We start from the raw sequence: 20,326 nt of genomic DNA, 5'->3' as shown, positions 1-20,326 counted from the left end.
TTAAATCGTGGCTGAGGAACTGTGCTTACATAGCAATGTCAAAATAGGATAAATATATGATACCGTAGAAGTGGGTAAAGTCAATCAGTGGGTGTAAAATCGATCATTTGTGATTTTTATTGAAAATTATATATTTTCTCAGTTACTTGTTAAAATTATGTTATGCTGACTTCATTGCCTGGCATTGCAAATGTAAGCGAGAGGGACAACAAAAGCCTACGCATGCCAACAATGGGAACACCACAGTCTAGTATATACAGTCGCGAAGCTCAATACGTAGTAAATATGCAAACATTAGATAGTTGCTCACCACTAGGATCGCTAATATCGCCTCATTACAGGTAATGCAAAATAGAACCGTAACAGTCTATTGTTTCTAGCACCCTCAAAACTCAAGCTTCGTGACTGTATATAGTAGACTGTGGGAACACTGTGTAACTACCGTTGAAGTGAAAATTGTTATTTTCAACTTTTTCTCTTAAATGAAAACAAAGTCTTACAAACTCTAAATTATAGTCAGCAGTGAAAGGAGACAGGAAGTATACGTAAGTAGGCCTACTTTTCGTTGAGATTGTATGCTGAAATAATAGTTTTGCAGTTCGTAAATGTTAATATTAAAACATTATTTTAAGAAAACTTGTACCTTTGTAGGGTTAAGTCGATCATCCCATCTACCTACTCGAAACAGATAGGACCAGCAGGAAGAATAAATTGTTCACCGAAATACCTCCAACTAACACTTTTAAACAGAAAAGTGTCACAGTATAGTTTATATTGATGGGATAGTAGGAAAAGAGGAAGACGAAATTATGGTGAATTTCTTGCGTAAGAGAAGCACTGCCAAAGGAACATATTTTGTACACCCTCTGTACCTGACTATGGGAACAACGTAGTTTCTAAAGTGACATGAGGAGGGGAAGATTTCAAATAACATCTGATATAAGCCTAAGCAATGCTGAATTGCATTTTAGATTATAATTGAAAGGTGGTATTTCAATGTAAATTTTGAATTCTTAAATCTTTGTTTGTTGGCATGTGAAGTATTAAAATGTGGTTTTATGTTTTATAAGTTGGCAACCATAGTCACGATTGTACAGTGGAGACCTACTGGGTGTTCATTTCAAAGTGTGTCATGACTTCACTGTTGTTGGGTCACCAATTTGAAGCGAGTTTCAGTTTATATGTTAGAGAAGTTGCCTATTATTTAAGGCGTTCTTCAATCTGAACTTGAGAACGTGTACGGTATAACTTGAACGTCGTAGCAACAGATGGCGGTCTGTACGGTCTGTGTGCTACCATAAGCTCTTTCGAACTGTGTTTTGCGCCGGCAAGTCGTACGCAGGGTATTTGTTATCATCGGTTGCGTACGGTAACATTCCACAACACAAATCAAATGCTGCGTGTCCATGTTGACCGTCGAAGTTAATGTCAACAAATACGTAAGTAATCGTCTTAACCCTCTCCCCATATCCCGACAGTACGTATTTCTAAACAGTTCACATTCCTGCCACTACCGGCGTTACCGTACGTATCGGCACGTACTCTTCAGAATGAACGCCGTACTTGCTAGCCAACTTCTCTGCCTCTTAGATTATACACCTGAGCTGCGGAAGTGTAGGAAGATTGAATTCTCTAGGCTCATCAGCTAGCCACATGACGGCATACAGCGAGCCAAGACACATTTTGAACTGAACACCCAGTATGATAACGTAGAAGTGGGTAAAGTCAATCAGTGGGTGTAAAATCGATCATTTGTGATTTTTATTGATAAATTATATATTTTCTCAGTTATTTGTTAAAATTATGTTATGCTCACTTCATTGTCTGACATTGCAAATGTAAGCGAGAGGGACAACAAAAACCCTGCGCATGCCGACAATGGGAACACTGTGTAATTACGTCACCAAACATCGTAAGATTAAGAATACATTTGTAATTGCCGTTGAAGTGAAAATTGTTATTTTCAACTTTTTCTCTTAAATGAAAACAAAGTCTTGCAAACTCTAAATTTTATTATAGTCAGCAGTGAAAGGAGACAGGAAGTATACGTAAGTACTTTTCGTTGAAATTGTATTCTGAAATAATAGTTTTGCAGTTCGTAAATGTTGGTATTAAAACTTATTATTTTAATAAAACTTGTACCTTTGTAGGGTTAAGTCGATAATGCCATCTACCTACTCGAAACAGATAGGACCAGCAGGAAGAATAAATTGTTCACCGAAATACCTCCAACTAACACTTATAAACAGAAAAGTGTCACAGTATAGTTTATATTGATGGGATAGTGGGAAAAGAGGAAGACGAAATTATGGTGAATTTCTTGCGTAAGAGAAGCACTGCCAAAGGAACATATTTTGTACACCCTCTGTACCTGACTATGGGAACAACGTAGTTTCTAAAGTGACATGAGGAGGGGAAGATTTCAAATAACATCTGATATAAGCCTAAGCAATGCTGAATTGCATTTTAGATTATAATTGAAAGGTGGTATTTCAATGTAAATTTTGAATTCTTAAATCTTTGTTTGTTGGCATGTGAAGTATTAAAATGTGGTTTTATGTTTTATAAGTTGGCAATCATAGTCACGATTGTACAGTGGAGACCTGCTGGGTGTTCATTTCAAAGTGTGTCATGACGTCACTGTTGTTGGGTCACCGATTTGAAGCGAGTTTCAGCTTATATGTTAGAGAAGTTGCCTATTATTTAAGGCGTTCTTCAATCTGAACTTGAGAATGTGTACGGTATAACTTGAACGTCGTAGCAACAGATGGCGGTCTGTACGGTCTGTGTGCTACCATAACCTCTTTCGAACTGTGTTTTGCGCCGGCAAGTCGTACGCAGGGTATTTGTTATCATCGGTTGCGTACGGTAACATTCCACAACACAAATCAAATGCTGCGTGTCCATGTTGACCGTCGAAGTTAATGTCAACAAATACGTAAGTAATCGTCTTAACCCTCTCCCCATATCCCGACAGTACGTATTTCCAAACAGTTCACATTCCTGCCACTACCGGCGTTAGCGTACGTATCGGTACGTACTCTTCAGAATGAACGCCGTACTTGCTAGGCAACTTCTCTCGCATTTAGGTAATACGGCTCTGCGGAAGTGTAGGAAGATTGAATTCTCTAGGCTCATCGGCTAGCCACATGACGGCATACAGCGAGCCATGACACATTTTGAACTGAACACCCAGTATAGGCCTGATTGTATCGAATAGTATGATCATAGTAACAAAAGATACACTATAGAATGCTATAGGCATATATTGAAAATTATTGTTTTTACACCATTTATAACAAATAAAATATATGTAATAGACTTAATTTGTTTTTTTAAAAACATTAACAGTGATCGACTTTACTCCACAATATTTTTAAATTGATCTTAAACTAAAAATTCAATGGTGATCGACTTTACCCTATTTAAGCAGGTAACTACGATCACAAGTCAAATAAAAAAAAAACAGTTTTTTATAGACTGTAATACAATTCTTGTAATGTGTCTTCATAAGTGAAAGATATGAAGACAAAATGCTATCTTCTGAGGAACTTTGCTCCATTGCATAACCACAATATCATTAAAAAATTGCAAAATTTTGATCGACTTTACCCTTTTCTGCGGTATAGGTCAGTTTCTATCAGATGCGTTTCCAATTCACTACGGGCTAAAGCAAGGAGATGCACTATCACCTTTACTTTTTAACTTTGCTCTAGAGTATGCCATTAGGAAAGTTCAGGATAACAGAGAGGGTTTGGAATTGAACGGGTTACATCAGCTGCTTGTCTATGCGGATGACGTGAATATGTTAGGAGAAAATCCACAAACGATTAGGGAAAACACGGGAATTTTACTGGAAGCAAGTTAAGAGATAGATTTGGAAGTAAATCCCGAAAAGACAAAGTATATGATTATGTCTCGTGACCAGAATATTGTACGAAATGGAAATATAAAAATTGGAAATTTATCTTTTGAAAAGGTGGAGAAGTTCAAATATCTTGAAGCAGCAGTAACAAATATAAATGAACTCGGGAGGAAATTAAACACAGAATAAATATGGGAAATGCCTGTTATTATTCGGTTGAGAAGCTTTTATCATCCAGTCTGCTGTCAAAAAATCTGAAAGTTAGAATTTATAAAACAGTTATATTACCGGTTGTTCTTTATGGTTGTGAAACTTGGACTTCACTGTGAGAGAGGAACATAGGTTAAAGGTGTATGAGAATAAGGTGCTTAGGAAAATATTTGGGGCTAAGTGGGATGAAGTTACACAACACAGAACTGCACGCATTATATTCTTCACCCGACATAATTATGAATATGAAATCCAAACGTTTGAGATGGGCAGGGCGTGTAGCACGTATGGGCGAATCTAGAAATGCATATAGAGTGTTAGTTGGAGGCCGGAGGGAAAAAGACCTTTAGGGAGGCTGAGACGTAGATGGGAAAATATTAAAATGGATTTGAGGGAGGTAGGATATGATGATAGAGACTAGATTAATCTTGCTCAGGATAGGGACCAATGGCGGGCTTATGTGAGGACGACAATGAACCTCCAGTTTCCTTAAAAGCCAGTAAGTAAGTATCCAACAACGAATACAGTATTCTACTTGCATTTTTGCCCGCTCCGAGACTTGTGTATGCTCTTCTAGTACCACAGTGGTTTTCGACAGTTCCGTCTCATAAAAGGCAAAATTCTCAAAATGAAAAAGAAAGAGTTCATTAATTTAAAATCAGTGATTAAATATGGATGTCCTAATCAATAAAATATTCTGTTCTTCTTTAACAAAAGTATCACTACAAGACACAACCAATTCCCATTCAAATGGCAAACCCATTTCTTAGTGCCCGTATAGGGGCGTGTCTAATTCTCCTACGTAAGCAGTCGTACTATAGAATGTTGAACTTGTTTTCTGTCGAACTTACGAGCTTCCACTGTATGTAGATGGCATAAACTCTTAGATCGTGGCTGAGGACCTGTGCTTATATAGGAATGTCAAAATATTTAATAATAATAATAATAATAATAATAATAATAATAATAATAATAATAATAATAATAACAATAGTCGCTATACTGGAGAATTAGCACGGTCACTTTGAACCGTGCCGTTACGTTTAGCACCAAATTTAAGTAAATACACAATGTCACCAACATAAGAACGTGACGTTGGTGTGTGGCGTAGTTGGCGGGAGAAATTTTTTCTCTCTCTGTCTACCTCCTTCGTTCTGAACATTATTGAGAGATAGCACCACTGTTAGCGACAATGTGTATTTGCGTAAATATTGCGAGTAAATTATGACGAGTGCCTTAGATGAGAGGCTCGGGACAGGAACAGTTTTGCTGTAGCGCATGCGCGGACCTCTCATGCAGTGGGAGCGTGATCCTTACTTGAATTTATTTTTGCGTGTACTTGCAGATTAAATGATTGAGATCCCTTCTTGCTCCGGTTACAGGCCTTGCATTTACGAAGGTTATGTTATGTTATGTTAGGTTAGCTTAGCTTAGATTAGCTTAGCTTAGGTTAGGTTAGCTTAGGTTAGGTTAAATTAGCTTTGGTTAGGTTAGATTAGTTTTGGTTAGGTTAGCTTAGCTTTGGTTAGGTTAGGTTAGGTTAGGTTAGGTTAGCTTTGGTTAGGTTAGCTTTGGTTAGGTTAGCTTAGGTTAGGTTAGCTTAGGTTAGGTTAAATTAGCTTTGGTTAGGTTAGATTAGTTTTGATTAGGTTAGCTTAGCTTTGGTTAGGTTAGGTTAGGTTAGCTTTGGTTAGGTTAGCTTTGGTTAGGTTAGGTTAGCTTTGGTTAGGTTAGGTTAGCTTTGGTTAGGTTAGGTTAGCTTGATTTGGTTCGTCCATGTAGTAGTTAAAATTATATAATATGACAGTTTTTGATTCGTAATATTGTTAAAAAATAATAGGCCTATAATGAAAGCGGTGAATAATTTCATGGTCCTTAAATTTTTTTTTTCGTAAAAGGCTAGGTATTTTTCTATAGGCCAGAAATAAAACAGCAACGCCGTCATAATTACGTACTTTACGCTTTGGCGAACATTAACCGGAAATTTACTTTCCGTCATTTTAATTGTATTCCGTGAAACACATCTTTTTTCCTGTTAATTTCCTTGTGATAACCTAGTTTATTATCTTATTACATCTTCATTTTCATTTAATGCATTCAAAAAACCGCCGTTGTACTACATAAAACCTTGAACTTGACTAATGGAGTGAATTATTTAAGAATATAGTCGCGAATTTGACTACCACCATTTCGATTATATTTTGTTTGATACGGCTCGGTACGGCCCGGTGACTAGTGGCCAGCGAGTAGAGTCGACTATCGATATTGGTCTGCCGTGCGTATTATCCAGTTGTTCCACAATAGTAATGATAAATATATGAAATATGAAAAGCCTGAAATCCCATAAGGGTAACGGCCTCCTACAGGAGTATAAGTGAGCTGAAGGTGTACTACACTTGGGGAGCCAGTCCAAGAGAGCTTACACTGTACTTACAAACTAAACACACAAGCAAGCTACATAAGCTAAACACGAAAAACTATACAGACTAAACACACAAATTATACAAACTGAAGAAATAAATTATAGTCTGAACACACAACTATCCACACGAAACACACAACAAATTTTATAATTATACAGTCTTAGCTCACACACAAAGTAAACACACAAAACCTATACAAATTGAACACCTAAATTACAGTCTTAGCACAGAAGAGCTATACAAACTGCACACTTAAATTATACAGTCTAAACACACGAACTATCTAATCTAAACACAAAAAAAAACTATACAATTAAACACAAAAATTATACTAACTAAATACATGAACTATACCAAATAAATACGGACTCAACTATCCAAACACACACAAATAATGATAAATAATAACTTAAAAATAACAACTCTCTTGAGCGTTTTTTTCTCGCCCGAAACAACACTAGAGTCTGTGTGATGTATCTTGTCTCACTGTGGAAAGAGAGAGAAAGGAGATATGTCTTACTACGTCTGTATTGTTATGGCAATGGGTGAGTGAAGCGGTGCCGTCCATCCATCCAGTGGCGGAAGGGACAAGTTGATAAATTCTGTAGCGCAAAATAAAATTACAAAATATCTCTCTTTGTACTGTGTAGTTCCGTCACTGAGCTTGTCTTTCAAGAAATTCAGTTCCGGTAGCCTGCACAATAACAAGGTTTTGAAAGGAATACTGAAAATTTACAACCCTCCTATAATCTCCACCCTCATTTGAAGGGACTTGGTTTTATTGCTACTGAGACAAGATAAACCTTACCAGGTATAGACATTTAGATCTGTGAAGTCGAGGGATTCGCTGGTCACATGGTCAACATGGAGCACTCACTTCGCTTACCACAACATGAATATAGGGGTTAGAACAAGACTCATGCCCTAAGGCTTTGCCTCTGTAAATTGCTTCTATAGATTATGAGAGTTGTGTAAAATGCTATATATCAGTAACAAAGTTTAAATACATTTCTTGGATTACCGGTTTTGTGCTCGCATGGACGGTCTGTGTTCCTGCTGGTAATTCAGTTGTGAGAGAATTCCACTGCGTCGAAAATTGACGTTCCATCATCTCTCTCTCTTTTATGTTATTTTCATAGAATCAACCGCGAAACCAATGAACTCTCGCAGTACGAGTCCATGTGTGTTAGTTAGAGCCATTCTGTGAAATGTATGCCATGAATATACCTGTACGTATTTCTGCCAATGCCTCAAACTAAAAATTCTCGGTTACCTATAAAAAAAAAGTTGTCATTGCCACGTGTACCTTGCTAGTAGCTACGAATATTTCATAATTTTTGTTGCCCTGGCTCCGTCTAGGACAGTGATTTCAAAGCAAGCGCATTTTTCTGATCTTGACGTCGTGCGCGGGCAGCAAGCGCTAAGTATGGAAAGAGGAAGGGTTGTGTATATGAATAAGCAGCCTGTTGGATTAAGAAAACAGTGGTGCACAAACTTCAAACGGAACGTGAAATTTTATGTCGTTATTTTTATATGGCTTCTTTCTGTTTAATATTATCTATATTGACTATAAAACAAAAGTACTAACACTGATTTCTTAATATTTCACTTGTGTTTTAAATCTTAATAACATAATAGAGAATTAAGAAGGAATATTCACTTAAATTCCATAGTAGTATAATATTATACTGTATTAAGTGGATGAAACACATCATTCATGAAGAAAGTGAAATTCCAAAGAAAGAGATTGAGTATGACATGATAAGTTGGAATTTATATTGATGGTATCTTTAGCCTTACAAAAGTAATCAATAAACTAATCAAAAGAATATTACAGTACAAAGCCAAGTTAACTAGGTAATGTATCTGTTTTAGGTGTAACTAATATTACATAACAAAACTCTTATCGCATTATGCTTTTAAGGAGATATTTGTGAGCAACTTTCTATCATCAGAATATTAAACTATTTTCTCGAAATCTGCTGAAACTATAGAGCTGACATTTTTACAACACACGGGCACGTATCTTTTGCTTATGATGTAACAGTAGTTGCTTTGTTAATTAATTTTCTTACAAACACTTTCCATGCGAATATTTTCAAAGTTTTCAATACACTCTCTTCAGTAATACGTATATATGGTATATTAGATTTACGAAAACATTCTGTAAGGCTACTAAATAAATAGGCCTATACCTGAAAATTTCACTTTTCTGTACGAAAAGTTGAGAAAATATTTCTTTTGAATAAAAAAATCAAACTTGTGAAAAATGATCATTAAAATTAAAACTTACATTCTTATAATGCACTTATACTTCTCAGGCAAATCTAAAAATTAACATGGATACAGTTTTAATAAGTTCTCTTCCCTTTATCTATTGGATCAGTGCTGGCCATCCCTGAATATAGCTCGACCAAGCGGCACATACCACCTCTTTCGTCTGTCTCTTTCCTTTCCGCTGTAAAGCGCTCAGGCTCTCCTGGGCTCTAAAGCGCGCGCTTGCTCCTATGGGCATCAATTGACATCACTGGTATAGCCTATTGAATTTCTCCACTCCTGTCTATCTCGTCTCCCGTTTTCAAAATTTATCCACCCATCATAATGTAGACACACGATCACAATACTCCTCAATATTATTCATTCCTTCCCACCGAACATTCTCATACTCACCTATTACTATAAATAAGTTATATTTATATTTGGCAATGTTAATATCCACTTATATTTATTGTGATATAGTCACTTAATATATTATGTTTACATCATTGTTATGCAATTACACACACTCACCATTATTATGTAATAGATATTGCTTCTACAAATCTGATGGTGCCAAAAAAAGACGAAAGCGTTCATTAATAAATACCTACATTTAATTGATATGTTTTAAAAAATGGTAGGTTTTAGACTAAAAAAAAATATTTAAGATATATTTATTAAAATCTAATGTTGGTACGCCCAAAGAAATAAAACAATTTTCTGAAGTCCGTGAACGACAATTCAGGACTCAAAATTCCGCTTTATAGCCTGCATAAGAATGTGACGTAGTATACATCGGTCAAACAGGTCGTAGTGTTGAAATACGTGAGAAGGAAACACTCACGTGAAGACACATTAAGTTGATATTGGCCGGTTAAATCCGCTATAGCGGAAACTGATTTTACATGTTCTTAAAAATGCAGAGAAAAAACTTAATTTCAGTTCTAAACGATAAATTAGGTATAAAACCCTACTATATACTACTACTTAAATTATTGTGCACTTATACAAATCTGGCTTTCAGGTAGTAGCTCCCTGTAAAGCAGGTTTCAATAATTTCAAGGAAAAATTGTTCCGGGGCCGGGTATCAATCCCGGGACCCTTCGCTTAGCGCGCGAACGCTCTACCGTCTGAGCTACCCCAGGAACTATACATGACACCGTCACAATTTTTCCTTTTATATCCACACAACTCACATTGAGCTGACAAGACGCCAGAACTCAACTGTGAGTGCACACAAATACTGTGTGACTTTAAATTGTGGCTTTCTGTTAACGTACCTCCAGTAAGGATACCCGGCCCCGGAACTATTTTTCCTTGAAATTATTCAAACCTGCTTTACAGGGAGCTACTACCTGAAAGCTAGAATTGTATAATACATTCGTTACTGGAGGTACGTTAACAGAAAGCCACAATTTAAAGTCACACAGTATTTTTGTGCACTCATAGTTGAGTTCTGGCGTCTCTTCAGCTCATTTGAGTTGTGTGAATATAAAAGGAAAAATTGTGACTGTGTCGTGTATAGTTCCTGGGGTAGCTCAGTCGGTAGAGCGTTCGCGCGCTAAGCGAAGGGTCCCGGGATCGATACCCGGCCCCGGAACAATTTTTCCTTGAAATTAATGTGCACTTAGTTAAAGCATAACTCCAGCCCTATAAATTCTCTTTATATACTGCCACCGGGTATACACCCATTTGCAAGGTGAATAAATACATATACATTAGAGTATCCACCATATTGGTCTCATAGAGGTCTGGAATACTGATTGCATTATGGGTATTACTACCCTGGCCATATATCTATTGTTTACTAAGAATTACTAATATAATGTCATATTATCTCAAATAAAATATCATTCCTATATTTGTTTCACTTTTACATACATCACATTGAAATACTTTTATTTCATGTTTTTTTCGGGTGACTCAATTGACCCCGTGGTTGGCCGACGCTATATAAATGAAAGCAATTCAAAATTCTGTAATATTCCTTCATATGGAACGATGAAAACTTGAATGAGATAAATGACCAACAGGCTTGGAGCTAACATATTTCTTTTTAGCCTCAATTTCTGAATGAATGAATGAATGAATGAATGAATGAATGAATGTAAAGGAGCGAGTTTTGGCTTACCTTTTAAATGTTCATTCATTCATTCATTCTCTAAGTCCAGTTGTGTGAAACAGATAGACGTAACAGAATAGGTGACCCTTCAAGTATTACCAATTTGCTCTAAAGATGCAACCTGTATAGCAGTTTCGAAACGTTGGAGATGTCAAGTTTCAGCAAATGGTTTAAATATCCAAAAGTCTGTTTCTGTTAATTAAATAGGTCATAACCAGAGCTAGGAAGTTTGTACCAAAACTGTTAAGTTGTGTGAGATTGGACTATGTCTCTTTCGATTGAAATGTAATGGCTCATCTCTCAACGTCAATGAACCAGAACGACAAACATGTACAGCCGGGTGGTAACCAAACTTGTGCTCCAACCATCACAACCTTAGAACAAGAAAATAATAAACGAATAATATAAAAAAGCAATAATTTGTAATTATAAAGTACGTAACTCTCAAACTAAAATAATTTACCCATACCTATAAAAATACAATTATGAATCTAGCATCATTATAACAAAAAAACAATGAACATTTTCATTTTATCAAAAGAATTACTCATTTTATGTTTAGAAAAAAATGTGTATTTTGAAAATATTCGTTCTATGTCACAAGACGTTACTGGAGCAAATCTGGAATATTATAAAATATATCTTACTACCATCAGGTGAACAACTACTTTGTGACCCTAATAGTGTATCTCGTATGTGGCACATAATATTAAACCCATAATTGTTTTCAAGAACATTTTTCATTTCCATTGTAATGACAGCTAGGAAGTTCGTATCGTAATTCCGATGTTGAACTTGGACTGTAACGCAACCGAATGCATAGCAGCACGAGACGTCAACATTTAACGAAGAATAATCGGGAAAAAAATAAACGTGTTACACACTCCTGTTTGCATAGTTATTTAATAAAAGATGAGTTTACTTTTTTGGAATCATGCATAATATTAACATTACGTAAATAATACAATTATAACAGAATAACTCACTTTGTTCAGAACCTAAAATCTATATACAGTATATATAATTTGAACTGGTAATGGAAATTACGGAAAACGGCTGAACGGATTTTAATAAATGGCCCCTCATTTTGAAGCTTGGAACCCAAAGTTTTTCGGAAAAATAACAGTTTTCAGTGAAATGTCAATTTTCCTACATAATTTTCCTATTTTCCAAAATCCATCTGTCGTCAGTTTTGAGAACTAGCTAATTGCATTCAGGAGAAGCGAAGCGAGCATCAAGTCGGCCGTGTTGCATTTCAGAATAAAACAAAAAACACACTACAGTAAACAATATTACACGAAGGCCATGATCTGCAAGAATGCTGACATATTTAGAGCTCAAATTAAATTGGTTATAAAAAACTTAACTTATTAAAAATAATTTACAGGTTCGATTCTGTGGTGTTGTAATTTTCTGGGTACAGCTGTGTATTGGATATTAAAAACTACAAAACTTGAAGTGGTTTGATGACATTATTACCATTAGAAATGAAATATTATTGTAGTTAATGCCGTGCTGTGACTATTTTTCATTAATTATACATAGTAATGCTATATTGATGACATGAAAGTGAAATGTTTTGGGGTTATATAAGTATAAATTAGATTTTGATTTCTATATTTTACTGAGTGGCGGCTATATAGCCTAGTATATATAGTATATGTTACTGAAAGCTATAAAACTTACGTAAGATAATAATACTGTTATTAAAAATCAAATATTTTTGTAGTTATTAATCAAGTGGGGTTGAGTATTTTTCATGGCGGTGTGGTGTAGATATTTATATGCGTGGTTCTCTTCAGTATTGGCTCGAGAGAGAGTATCTTTCATTATTATGGAAGCAAATAACTTTCAGAATGTCTGGTATTCTTCATTGAAAATAAATCTGAAAAATGTTTATTTGAACGTCTAATGAACTTAGTTTGCACCATTTGCTGCACAAGCCACTAGTATTAATATAAATTAAGAATATTCTTCAAAATATTCACGACTGTAGGCTACACAGCTCCACAGAATGCCATTATGCATTGTTTATGTGTATCGTCTGTAGCGAGGGGGAACAGACCTGAACAACTGAAGTTTTGGTACGAACTTTTTGCCTATGGCCATAACCGACGCAGAAGTGGCACAAAATGAAAATGTGAGAGCGCAGTGATATCAAATGGGATGTTGACCTTGAACTCAGCTCAAGTATAATACACGACAAATATTTATTACGAAACGACAAGTCAGACAAGTTTTGAAGAAAAGGACCCAACTTGAGTATGTCGTGACCCAGTGCTGCACAGTACACATTGGACAGGAGTGGAATTGTCGAAGTGGAGTGTGTAATCGGCCCCGGTAATCCGACAACTTAACGCTGGGTGGTAGCTGTGGTCGTGAGTTTGAATTTCGCCTATGGCGTTCACTTTTTCGTTGTTAATATCATGTACAGCATTGATAAAAATACATAGATTAAACATTTTTGAACGGAAGGTTTTAAGGTCGATCTTTGGGCTAGTCAATGTAGATAACGAATGGAGAGCCCGGTATAATAATGAATTATATGAACTCTTCAGTGAACCCAATATAACATCTTTTATAAAAATGGGACGCCTGAGGTGGGCTGGTCATATAATGAGATTAGAGGACTCGAGACCAGCCATCAGAGTCCTCCGATATGAACCAGGGGGAAGTAGACGAAGAGGAAGACCAAAGGTCAGATGGGAGGATGGCATCAGGGAGGGTGCCAGAACTATTGGAGTTAAAAACTGGATGAGTGTTGCTAGAAACAGGGATGAATGGCGGAAACTCCTATGGACAGCCAGGACCCATGATGGGTTGTCGAGCTAAGGATGATGATGATATCATGTACAATGTTATCTTAGGTGGATGTTCGGCGTCCTACCGACTCTCCGTCACTGGAGGCTCATCTTTTGTTGCTCTTGGTAAATGGTTTCAGTCTAAATTTAAATAAAACTCAAAATATAATATTTTCTTTGAAAAATACATCGAACGCCGAAGTTCAGTCACAGGTAAAATTGTTAGGACTTGTATTGAATTCTAAACTAGCATGGGATTAACATATTAATTTGTTAAGTATTAAGCTATCAAGAGTAATTTACTTATATAGGCCTAACCTTTAATACCAAAATTCTACCTCATAAATTCTTATTACGCCTTTTTCAAAACTATATTATCATATGGTATTTATATTTTGGGAAATAGCGTAGCATATTCAAGATTCTCATTCTAAAAAAAAAAAAAAAAAAAAAAAAAGCTATACGCATTTTAACAGGGCCTGCATGTGACGCCCGTAGTAAATTTATATATATTCCAATGTCTAATGAAAATTAAGAAAAACCTTAATACTTATCACCCTAAAACAGAAGTTCATCACTATAATACAAGGTACAATTGAGTCGTTCAGAGCAAAAGTGGTGTAAGTCAAAATTGGATAATGAGGTTTAAAGTAAAAATTCTATAAAATACAGCACAAAGTAGCAATTACTATGGCTTTCTTGCTATCCACTGACTAATAATAGTTTAAATAAACTGAATATTAATTGCTACTTTGCACTGTATTTTACAGAATGTTTACTTCAACCATCATTACCCATTTTTGACGTACACCACTTCTGCTCTGACCGGTTCAATTATTGTCTTTCAGAACCTAGAGTTAGATTAAGTAACTCCAAAAAATGGTTCAATTGTTATAACTATGTTTAATAAGTTATCACAAAAGGCACATGATGCAAGTTATATACAATTTAAATCTGTTTTGTATAACTGGTTAATCAACCATCCATTCTATAATATTAGTGAATTTCTTGACTCCATTGCAAATGTATTCTAAATTTATAAGCTGCATTTTCTCTTCATTATTTATTATTTTTAGTATTGGTTATTGTTGTTATTATTATTATTATTATTATTATTACTATTATTATATTACCAGTATTGTATTTCATTTGTATTGTTGTATTCATCTGGTTTTATATTTTATGTCAAATATTATTTTATTTTATGTCTATTGTAATAAACTGTTGCTCATGACATTAATAAACGATTGATTGATTGATTGATTGATTGATTGATTGATTGATTGATATCAGAAAATTTAAACACGAAGTATGATCTCCCCAAGCTGTGGAGCTTAAAACAAATTATCACTAACGAATTCAGTAAGATTAGAAGAAATAATAGGAACTTTGTGTTATGATCGTACGTGTTAAGAGCCAATTACATCGTGGAATATTACATCTGTAAACACCAATATCAAGTTGTGGCCAGGGGTGTAGAATCGGAATCGAAAACAATAAATTCAAGGAGTCCGTTAAAATGTACTGACATCGACCATGATATTTGTATTTTACGTGAAAATATCGATGGCTTAGAGCACAGATATTGTATATCCATTTCTGGTCAAAATTGAGGGGGTCAGAAGCAGAGGGGTACAAGTGATATTTCTAAGAACATGAGTTAAGTACATCAAAGGCAAGCTAAAGCATCTAAAATTTTAGTGTCAAAGGGATATATCTTTTAACCACATCACACACTAAAATATTTCACGGAATTTACTAAAATTTAAGTATTTCCAACCAAATTTCCTAAAAAAATAATTTAAGTGCACTTATACCCCCTTGCTTCTGGCTCCCTCAATTGAGATATGGTGATATACTGATAGAATGGCATTAAATCTCCGTTCTGCATAAGTATTGTATTTGTGGGACATTATTGATATAAAAATTATATTTTGCTGCATTATTTCTGTAATATTTATTTATTTTTTAGTAGGTTATTTTACGACGCTTTTTCAACATCTTAGGCTATTTAGCGTCTGAATGAGATGAAGGTGATAATGCCGGTGAAACGAGTCCGGGGTCCAGCACCGAAAGTTACCCATCATTTGCTCGTATAGGGTTGAGGGAAAAAAAACGGAAAAAACGTCAACCAGGTAACTTGCCCCGACCGGGAATCGAACCCGGGCCACCTGATTTCACGGCCCGACTCGCTAACCGTTACTCCACAGGTGTGGACTGTAAGATTTATGTAGCTGGCAAACTGTAATAATAATAATAATAATAATAATAATAATAATAATAATAATAATAATAATAATAATAATTTATTTATACTGGCAGAGTTAAGGCCATAAGGCCTTCTCTTACACTCTACCAGGTCACAAAGTATACAAGCAGTGAAAATTTAACAAAATGTTAAAGAACAGAATACTAACATATTACAAAAAAATAATAGCATAACAAAATCGACACTAAGCAACATGAAAATAATACAATAATAGAAAAAAGAAAGTAAAATACAGATCTAAAGATTAGAGTGTAATAAAAGCAACTCAGTACAAATAGTTAATAGGGAAAACGTAAGGAAGAATACAACAAATGGAATGTAATAAAATAAAATAAGAAAAAATAAGAAGAAATACGAAAATTAAATAAAATCCACAATGAAAAGGGTATGATAATAAATTCATCTGGTGATCAAGAGAACAAAAAGGGAAAAGGAAGGAAAAGAAATATATATTTTTACAAAACTATCTCAGAGAAAAGGGCTTATAATTGAAAGAAATATGAATTGAAAAAGTGCAATTCTAGTTTATTTTTGAAACTTAGACAATGTCCGAAACAAAGTATATGATTATGTCTTGTGACGAGAATATTGTACGAAAAAAAAAAAAAAAATGGAAATTTATCCTTTGAAAAGGTGGAAAAATTCAAGTACCTGGGAGCAACAGTAACAAATATAAATGACACTGGGGAGGAAATTAAACACAGATTGAATATGGGAAATGCCTGTTATTATTCGGTTGAGAAGCTTTTATCATCCAGTCTGCTGTCAAAAAATCTGAAAATTTATAAAACAGTTATATTACCGGTTGTTCTTTGTGGTTGTGAAAATTGGACTCTCACTTTGAGAAAGGAACATAGGTTAAGGGTGTTTGAGAATAAGGTGCTTAGGAAAATATTCGAGGCTAAGAGGGATGAAGTTACAGGAGAATGGAGAAAGTTACACAACACAGAACTGCACGCATTGTATTCTTGACCTGACATAATTAGGAACATTAAATCCAGACGTTTGAGATGGCAGGGCATGTAGCACGTATGGGCGAATCCAGAAATGCATATATAGTGTTAGTTGGGAGGCCGGAGGGAAAAAGACCTTTGGGAAGGCCGAGACGTAGATGGGAGGATAATATTAAAATGGATTTGAGGTAGGTGGGATATGATGATAGAGACTGGATTAATCTTGCTCAGGATAGGGACCAATGGTGGGCTTATGTGAGGGCGGCAATGAACCTCCGGGTTCCTTAAAGGCCAGTAAGTAAATAAGTAAGTAAGACAATGTCCGAAGGTCTTTGACATGTTGTGTTAGAGAGTTCCAGAGATGAACTGCAGAGATGGTGAAAGATGAAGAGTAGGAGGATGTTCTGTGTTTAGGAATGGAGAATGTGATATGGTGTTGTGAGCGAGTATCTATTTCGTGAAATGAGGACAAAATGTTGAAAACGAGAAGTTAAGTAGCTAGGGTTAGAGTTCTGAAGAATATTTAAGAGTAACTCCACCAAGTGTGTTTAAAATTTAAATATCAAAATGATATTGTGAATTGTTCTCAAAACGTAAAGGCGTATCAAAATTTGATAGAAAAAAAAAAAGAATATTAAACGCAATATTATTGAACAAAAAAAAAAAAAAAAGACAACTAGGGGAGAAAAAGTAAGTCCTCTACTTCGGCTCTATGAGTAGCGTATTCGCATTCTATCCAAGCGGTTCGTGGTTTGTTTCCTGGTGTGGACAATGGAAGAGATATTTATTCTGTCCACAGGACTGGACGTTTGTATTTGTGTGTAGTATTGATCAAAATGATATACCCTCCCCTAGACGTATGGAAATGTTAGTCAGTATGAAAGGACTTGAAAATGACAAAGAAGTACACAAGAAAAAAATGCTGACTGGAGCGATTTTATATCACGTGTATTAGCCTCTTAAGTGTAACCGTTGCATCACACATCTATTGACGTGCGGTGTAGTGATGGAGGAAATAAATTAAATACCGATATATTGATATTGTAATATATTGCAAACCTAATTTCGATAAACGATATATATCGCAGGAAATATATCGATAAATCGAACTTTTATCGATATATCGCTATTCCATAAGCAAATTGCATTTTCAGGAGTACATTTACTGTATTACAATAAAATTACTTAATTTTTAATATTATTTTTTACCATTGAAATTAGCATCATAACAGTCAAAAGCATAAATGTAAAATTGCAACAATAAACAATACTTTTGTGCGAGATCGTGCGTATTTGCTTGTTTTCCGCACAGAACCAATACGCGGTAAGTGTGAAATACCACATTCAGTATTCCAAACGTAACACACATAACAATTTCCCTCTTCTTACCGCGTAAGCGCGACATTCATTTTACTGCTTTAGGCTTTTAACATATTATTTTTAGAGACGTTTAACATAGTAATAATTATAAATTGGAAACTTACCACTGCAATTTCACCTAAATTGCAATGTTAATTATTGTTTTTTAAATATTTGCAAAAATTAAGTAAAGTCTAGTACTCCACGAAACTTATTGCATTCCTGATACAAGTAACATTCAGGAAGCCGTGAAAAAATCAACGAGATTCCAGATGCCGATGTTATTACTGCAATATGTTATATAAATAATATTGTTAAAATATTAAAATGAAAAATAAATCATTACATAGCCTTACCGTTTGTTTCAAGTTCGCATTTATAGACTGGGGGGGAAAAAAAAAGACAGACGTATATCACGGCCTGCTGGAGTATAGTAAACACAGAAAACATTTTATAGCAACAATGTTGAAAAAAAGATATTTTGGTGTTCCGAAGTTGGCGTCATTAAACAGAAACCAACGTGGAGATTTCATTGCAACTAATTAGAAATTCGTCCACGCGTGTGGAGTAACGGTTAGCACGTCTAGCCGCGAAACCAGGTGGCCCGGGTTCGATTCCCGGTCGGGGCAAGTTACCTGGTTGAGGTTTTTTCCGGGGTTTTCCCTCAACCCTATATGAGCAAATGCTGGGTAACCTTCGGTGTTGGACCCCGGACTCATTTCACCGGCATTATCACCTTCATCTCATTCAGACGCTAAATAACCTACTAAAAAAAAATTAGAAATTCGGCTTTCAGGTATGTAATAAACGATCTTCGCACAAAATAATGTACGATACACGAGCGGTATGTTTGTTTTCATGTTCTCGGAAATTAAAAAAGCTCAACTACGTTTCGCTTTTTCAATCTTTTCCTCGACCATGAAAACGTCAACAAACCGCTCTTGTAACGTATATTACTATTTCAATACCATATGATGTAGGTCTAACCTAAATCAAAATAATGGTGGAGGCAAGGGAACTTTAATGATATAGTGGTAAAGAGTTAAGTGAACTCTACATGGTTGAGTAATTGATATTAGAACACGATTCAATTATTCTAATTTTATATAGGCCCTAGGATTCATTCCAGAATACAGATATAATGATCTTTTCTACCTAACAACGTAATCATTTTTAAATGTAAATAAACAAAATTTGTAATTATTTTTAAATGTAAGTAAACCGTACTTAGAATGTTACAAGACCTTTTAACAAACTTCACAGTTGATTTGATACAATCATTCTATAGTAAGTTCCCATTGCAAGTTATTGTTACACTCAAACATTCCAAACAACAATGGTGATGGTTATAGGGATAGAATTTTTATGCACTAAAAGATATAATAAGAAAACAGAATGTCAGCACTAGAATGTGCATAGAAATCACAGACAAACAAATGTCACATCGGTATTAAATCCTTGTTTCTCTTTCCACTTCAGAATATAGAAATAAAAGTTTTGATATCCGTTTTGAAGTCAGATGGTTCCTTTTCAGGGTGGGAGTTGCTCTCCTGCCTTGGAGAACATTAATAACAATATTAAAACAGTAGTGGATAAACCTCCCGTCTGTCTCACGTTCACACACGCTGTATTTTGAATTTGGTGCTGCATATTAAACAGTTTGAATTCGAATTCCAGTCCAGCCAATTAGAACAAGGTATTGAGTGAGGATGCACAATTATGTAACTGTCCACCTTCAGTAGTGCCATCTCTCAGGAATTATCGGAGTTGTCTAGTGTGGATTTTGTTATTGTTGATAATGATATCGATTAAAAAAATCGATAAATTAATGAGAAAACAGATATATTATACCATATATTGAATGAAAATTTCGATATCGATATATCACTAGCTATATCGAAACGAAAATATCGCTATTTCGTAAAAACCGATATATCGTTCCCATCTCTAACTGGAACATTAACTATCCTATGTAACACGTTCCTCAGGGTTGCTAAATTGGGCGATATTGCGCCGTTTGGGCATCGTAGGAAAATCACTTAATCGTTTATTAATTTTATTCTAT

At 35.1% G+C, this 20,326-nt stretch overlaps 1 protein-coding gene and 1 non-coding gene across 4 annotated transcripts in view; both read left to right on the top strand.

Moving 5' to 3' along the window:
• The window catches only part of LOC138709440 (carbohydrate sulfotransferase 5-like), a 585,125-nt gene that overhangs the window by 127,364 nt on the left and 437,435 nt on the right, over positions 1 to 20,326 (top strand). The gene's annotated exons all lie outside the window — the stretch shown is intronic.
• On the top strand, positions 10,284 to 10,357 carry TRNAS-GCU (transfer RNA serine (anticodon GCU)). The gene has a single exon. It is a non-coding gene; the product is annotated as a tRNA-Ser (tRNA).

Source organism: Periplaneta americana, chromosome 11 (genome assembly GCF_040183065.1).
Source record: "Periplaneta americana isolate PAMFEO1 chromosome 11, P.americana_PAMFEO1_priV1, whole genome shotgun sequence".
Taxonomy (NCBI): Eukaryota; Metazoa; Arthropoda; class Insecta; order Blattodea; family Blattidae; genus Periplaneta; species Periplaneta americana.
The sequence above is the reverse complement of the archived record's forward strand: the minus strand, read 5'-3'. Positions and strand labels throughout refer to the sequence as shown.